At 43.6% G+C, this 6,043-nt stretch overlaps 1 long non-coding RNA gene across 1 annotated transcript; it reads left to right on the top strand.

The window, feature by feature from the left end:
* The first annotated feature begins 945 nt into the window (after positions 1 to 945).
* LOC109314156 lies at positions 946 to 5,545 on the top strand. The gene is made up of 3 exons (XR_002102228.1): positions 946 to 1,102; positions 4,979 to 5,148; positions 5,344 to 5,545. It is a non-coding gene; the product is annotated as an uncharacterized LOC109314156 (long non-coding RNA).
* Positions 5,546 to 6,043: the final 498 nt, after the last annotated feature.

The raw sequence follows: 6,043 nt of genomic DNA on the forward strand, positions 1-6,043 counted from the left end.
AGTGACAGGCTGTTAGGGGAGGAGATCGAGATGTATGTAAGTGCATGTCTCTGTCTATCCACGCGGGATACGATCATTTCTGCAAATGGCATAAAATCATCAGAGCAATGGAAACTCCCCAACTCTCAGAGTGGGGAAAGAAGCCTGACATTGAGGCCAGATTGGATTGATTTTTCCATAAAGGAGCAATTACATTTCCAAAGTGGCAAAGGAAAAAAAATAATAAATGAGGAATAAACACCCATTTAAATCTTTAAATGATTATCGGATTTTAATTATAAAGGTTTAATTTTCAGGATGGAAAAAACTACTTTTGCACAATTACAGTGGTGCAACTTTAATTAACTTTCAAGAACTTTCTTATTTAAAAAAAATCTAATTAATAAATACTTAAGAATTGATTAGCATAAAAGAAGTTATGGAAAGGGGATAGAGAAATACAAAACAAATTCATACAGTATGAAATCATTCGGGAATAAAGACTTGCTCTTTTTAAGACCAAAGTCTGAGCTGCCAGGTTTACCAATTCATGGGTTAATAAGAAGGTTTTCCATGAGTAAAAGTGTAGCAAATACACAAGGATCACAGTATTTCGAAAGAGAAAGACATACTCTCTTAATTTGTTGTATCAGGATACGGACTCCTTTAAGCTGGCAGAAAGAGATGGTTTCTAAGACCAGTTGCTCTGTTCCATGGGTCTTGAGAAAGCAGACTGAAAAATGCTGGAAACATTTTCTGGACTGCATGACCCAACCTGGGTGGAAATCCCACATGTTGTTCCACAGGGGCTGGGGACCACAAGCCTTGCGGAGCAGGAAGGACAGGGCTCCCCACTTGTCACTGTGGTCTGACAGGTGTTTGGCATTACTAGACTCACCTGGGAAGGAGTAACAGCCTGATTAAACAGCAGAGCAGTGACCTGAGGGGAAGCAAACTGCTGAGTTTGTGAGGAAGCTTAAGGACAGCTGAATTATTTGGTAGTGGATCCAAGACAAGGAAACCTAAGAGAGAAAACTGGAGAGAGGGCTGTGTTTGAAGGATTTTCTTGGCTGGGAAAGTTAAAGCTAGGGAGAAGGGCAGTGGGATTGTGAACTACAGGAAGGTAATCGATCTGGTCCCTAGAAGGATTATCCAGGGGACAAAAAGCATGCGCCTGTGTGTGTGCTGGGCTAAATGCAATAGAGCCTCGAAAGGGGAAAAAACAGTTATATTCCCCTATGACGAGTGAGGCCTTGTCTATGTTAGAAAGCCCTGTCAACAGAGCTGCATCGGCAAAGATGTAGCTCTGCCAGTAAACCCCCAACTGCGGACATAGCTTAGCTCTGCATTTCTGTTGCCTGTGGCTGGTGTCACTCTGGGGGCAGAAATAATCCTTCTGCTGGCAGAGCTGTGTGTACCCCAGGCAACCTGGCTACCATGGAGCTGTTGTCGGCAAAGCGCTGGCAGCCTTGCATTGTAGGCCTAACCTAAGCGCGTTACTCTAGGAGGTGAGAAGACAGTGCAGCAGGGTGCCTGTGGGATCCTCCCAGGGCAGAAAGAGGAGCCCTGAGGTTGCCGCTTGTTTGCAATTCGCTAGTTCGAGTGCCAAAGCAAATGCGAGCTGCTTCCCTATAGCGTATTCTCCAGTGCTAGGTTCAGCCAGGTTTCAAATCAGTCCATCGATTCGGTTGTTAGCACTGCTTTTTGTGATGCTGTTTTTCCAGTGCTCCAAGCAACTGCTTTTCAAATGACTAGGATGAAATTCCAAAGGACTCCTAAATTGGCTTAACGTGGATCCAATGCCCTTTAGTGAGCTACATCAGCTTAACTGGGCTTGCATCTTTGAAACCCACCAGGCCCAGCCATTGTGCCTCAGTGCTACAAAAAGTGAAGGCCTCCAAGGCAAGAGGGGACTGGAAATAAAACCAAACACCTGAGCACCTGTCTCAAGGCAAAAAAAGTGTTTCTATCCACTTCTTTACTAAAGGGTGGGGGAAGCCAATTAAATTGGTGGAAAGCAACAAGTCTGCAATGTATGACTTCAGAGATACCTTGAAGACCTTCTTCCTGACCCTCTGTATGATCCTTAGGCTGGCCGTAGGTATAGCAACGTGATCTGGTCTCCATCCACCACGATAGGTTTCAGGTCAGAGGTGGCACAATGGTGTTTTAAAGGCTTATCCAAAAATATTAATGCTGGAATCTGACTCTGGCAGTCCCATTTTAAATGTATCCTCTGTGTTAAGCCTAATGTTTTACACTTGTTTAAATTCCTTATTCTTTGGATACAATATTGTATGTTGGCTCTATCTACTGTGCATAGTAATTATTCATAAGTATAAGAGTTTACAACAGTGTTCTTGAAGGAAGTTCCCCCTTCCCTCCCTCTCTTCCCCCATGCTCTTAAGCTCATTAGCTTAAAAGTTTTGATGGTTTTGAATTTATGGGGAGTGTGGAATGCTTTGGGATAAAAGGCACAACACATTAATGTGGAGATTATCTTAGGGTTGTTGGTTGTAGCTATCTGTGTTGGTCTAAGGACCTAGGCAGACAATCACATTTACCCAAGGAACCTTATCTTTTATTAGACCAACTAAATAGTTGGAAAAATTGCTCTTTGCCAGCTTTCAAGTACAAATACCCTTCTTCAGGCAGAGGGAGAGTATGTTGTTGCTGTGTGCGCTCTCCTGGGTGGACTGGAAGCCAGTATGCAAAATGCAGGTCTGTGAAAATGCAAATGCATAGCAGTAGACGAGCCTACAAACTTCACTTAAATCTACTGGATACAAAAAATCAGGCACTATATGTTATAGACACTGGATTTATGGCACATTATACTGCGGGCCACCTGATAACCCCAGGTAACTGGCCTGCATTTTACTAGCTACAGACTGTCACCAGTTCAAATTGCTCCTTTCCCCACCCCCCCACCTACCTATCTCATACCTATTGCCCACAGGGCCTCTGATCCTCACTGCTACATGCTTGTATTTTGACAGACCTGCATTTTGCATACTGGCTTCCTTTCCATACACAGCAACAACATACTCTCTCTCTGCCTGAAGAAAGGTGTTCATACCCAGAAGCTTGCATTGAACAGTTTGTTTCCAGCTATTTAGTTGGTCTAATAAAGGAAATTATCCTAGCAGACTTCAGGGTCATCAACTCGCCAACACCCTTTGGAGACCCTGGGCAGGGGGGAGCTTTGAGGTGAATGGAAGAAAAAGAAAGTGGGAAGGTGGCGCTGGTACCTGAGAGATGGAAATGATGGTGGCAAAGAAAGATGACGCTGCTGTGAAATGGTGTGGGGCAGAGAGAAGGTTTCTATACAGATAGAGCAGACAGTAGTGATGAAAAGTGGGACTGAGACTGAAGCAGATGTGGTGTTCCCAGAAAACCAGAACAAGGGTGAGGTGTGAAGTGAACTCAGAGAAGAAACATTGGGTTCCCAGAGTGAGATGACAGTGGAGAGCTACAGAGCAGAAAGTGAAAAATAAAAGCACAAAAGTAGCTTCCAAGAACATCCTTGAGAAGCCTGAGGATGTAAATTTATAGTGGGCTTTAGGCTTGATGCAGTAAGAGCTTTACATAAATTCAGTAAGAGGTGGCTCTTTCCAATGAAAATTTAGCTAAAGCTGTGTCTAAACTGGAGCTGGTATAAATGTGCCCAAGCTGGCGGCGCGGCCCCTGGAGCACTGAATGCAGTGTGGGTGAGCCACCCAGGTATCTACGTAGCTTCTTGGGAGGGCTTTGTAGCCTGCTCAGAGTACCAGGATGGTAAGGAGCTAAGTCGTTAGCAGTATCTGAGCTAGCTGCATTATACATGTCTAGACCAGGTGCAGGAGCAGCAGCAGCCATTACCCAGCCGCATCTTGGAACAAACCAAGGAAGGGAGAGGAAAGCAGGGCACTGGGAGGCCAAGTGACTTGTTGCAGGTCAGTGAAATTGGAACAGTAAACAGTGCAGCTCTCCGGAGTCGAGTGCCCGAGTCACTGAACCGCAGCACATGTGGGCTGATAGCCAGGGGAGAGAAGCTTTTGATTTGCTGCGTGAAAACATGTGTCAAAACCTACTTCTGTCTGCAGAGAAATCTTGGATTTGGAGAAACAAAATATTCAAAGTCATTAACCACCTCTCCCTCCTGCCCACCCACCCCCACCTGATTACCACGCAAAAGAGTCTCGATTCTCACAGCTCTGCCAAGTTGTTCCAAATATAACCACAAAGCGCTGTTCTTAAGCCCATATTTATTACTATCCAAATCTAGTTTAAAAACAACTCTACAGGGGGTTTATGTTTAACCGCTGCACTAGATCAGAGAGAAAGGACATCTTATTCCAGGTAAAACTCTAATGTTGCACTGACCTCCAGTGGAATTCAAAGAAATATTTCAACTAGAAAAGCTTTCCATGGTCCCAAAGAGCCAATAGTTTCCTTTCTGTTGGGTTTTTTTCCCCCAGAGCTTTCTAAAGTTACCAAAAACAGACTTAAGGATTGAAGCACTCCCGACATGTTTATGATGCGGGAATGAAGCAATCTTTTCTCTCTCTCTTTTTTTGAATGGATAGCTTATTCACTGAAAATGCTGTTTTGCTTCAATGAAAACTATTTGCTGCATTCGGTTAATAGTTTCAGTCTGGAACAAATTCAAAGCAGTCTGGTTTTCATTTTAGCAGCTCTCAAATGAAATAATTTTACTTGGTGTTAAAACAAAGTTTCAAGACTAAATTAGATTGGCTCTTTTTTTCCTCTCTCCCTTTAAAGCTAAAAAAAAAAACAAACCTGAAAACAAAATAAAATGTTCCATGTTGTATAAATCGCTTTGTCTGACCCAAAATGAAATTTCAAATTTTCTTTGGAGTGGCAGCAGCAATCCATTTAATGTTGCCTGAAAAGAAGCTTCCCTCCCCCACTCCATGTCAAGCTGGCTGCCAAACCCCAACTACTGGTACTTGCACAGCTATAATGTTCATGGCCACATGATGTTCCCTTTCTGCAGCAGGTAGTAGATCAGCAAGGTCACAGAGGTGATTGAAGAGCAAAGCTTCTCCTCTCTGCACAAAGTGATTGATTGTCCAGGCTGTACAGTGGAGTGGCATGCTGGTGATACCCACGCGTTCCTTTTCCTATTCTGTTCAAATCAGAAAGAAAAGTATATGAAGCACCCAGGTGAATGACTCCTCCAGGACAGGTTGGGGAACAATATAAGGTCCTTGGTTCTTCTGTTAATGTACTGGGGCTCTGGTGAGGATCTGGAGCCCTCTTGCACTGTATACATGCATAATGAAAAGATGGCCATGGGAACAAGCGGCTCACTATCCAAGTATCTAGAATTCAGTTTGGCTTCTGGTCCAACTTTTTCAGAAGCAGGCCCCTTCACTATGCAACACCTTGAAGGGCCCTTCAAGGTTGCTCAGGAGTTTTCTCAGAAGAGCAGTTATGGAAGTCTTGTTCAGACTTTGCAGTCTTCACTTCCTCTGTGCTGAGCAAAGAAGGGAGACAGAGACAAAACCTGGCTGGAAAAGAGTTATGGAGGAGAGAAGAACAAGAGGCCATAAAAGGATAATAGACGAGGTCTTGCACAATAAGATGGAAAATGTGCACTCCAGGAAAAGCGTCTTATTGCAGCATGTACCCATACTCCACAACAGAACATCTTAAGTGCTGCTTATGTATTGTTGCTACTTCAGATTAAAACTGGAATGACACAGGATAAATTGTACATATAATTTTGACCACTTTATCTGCCCTCTGTCCACTTGGCCCATCTCTTCCAAAACCGTGCCTGAACCTGCCTTTAAAAATTTTAAAAACTGACTCTTTTCATTCCCCCAATGACATAGGCCAGGCTAATTAGGAGCAGGGATAATGAGATCCAAGACAGATAATATGCATCCCTGTATCGGTGACATATTGAAAGTCTAATGGCTTGCAACTGATCCCAGTTAGAACGGGAGTCTTTATTCCGGAGACTCCCAGCTTTCAAATGCCGAATTGTACAACACTGTTTTGTAGTCCTCAAAGATCCTGAGACATCAGACCAAAAATGCATCATTACTGTAGA

This window comes from Crocodylus porosus, unplaced genomic scaffold, assembly GCF_001723895.1.
Source record: "Crocodylus porosus isolate Cpor-Errol unplaced genomic scaffold, CroPor_comp1, whole genome shotgun sequence".
In the NCBI taxonomy this organism is placed as follows: Eukaryota; Metazoa; Chordata; order Crocodylia; family Crocodylidae; genus Crocodylus; species Crocodylus porosus.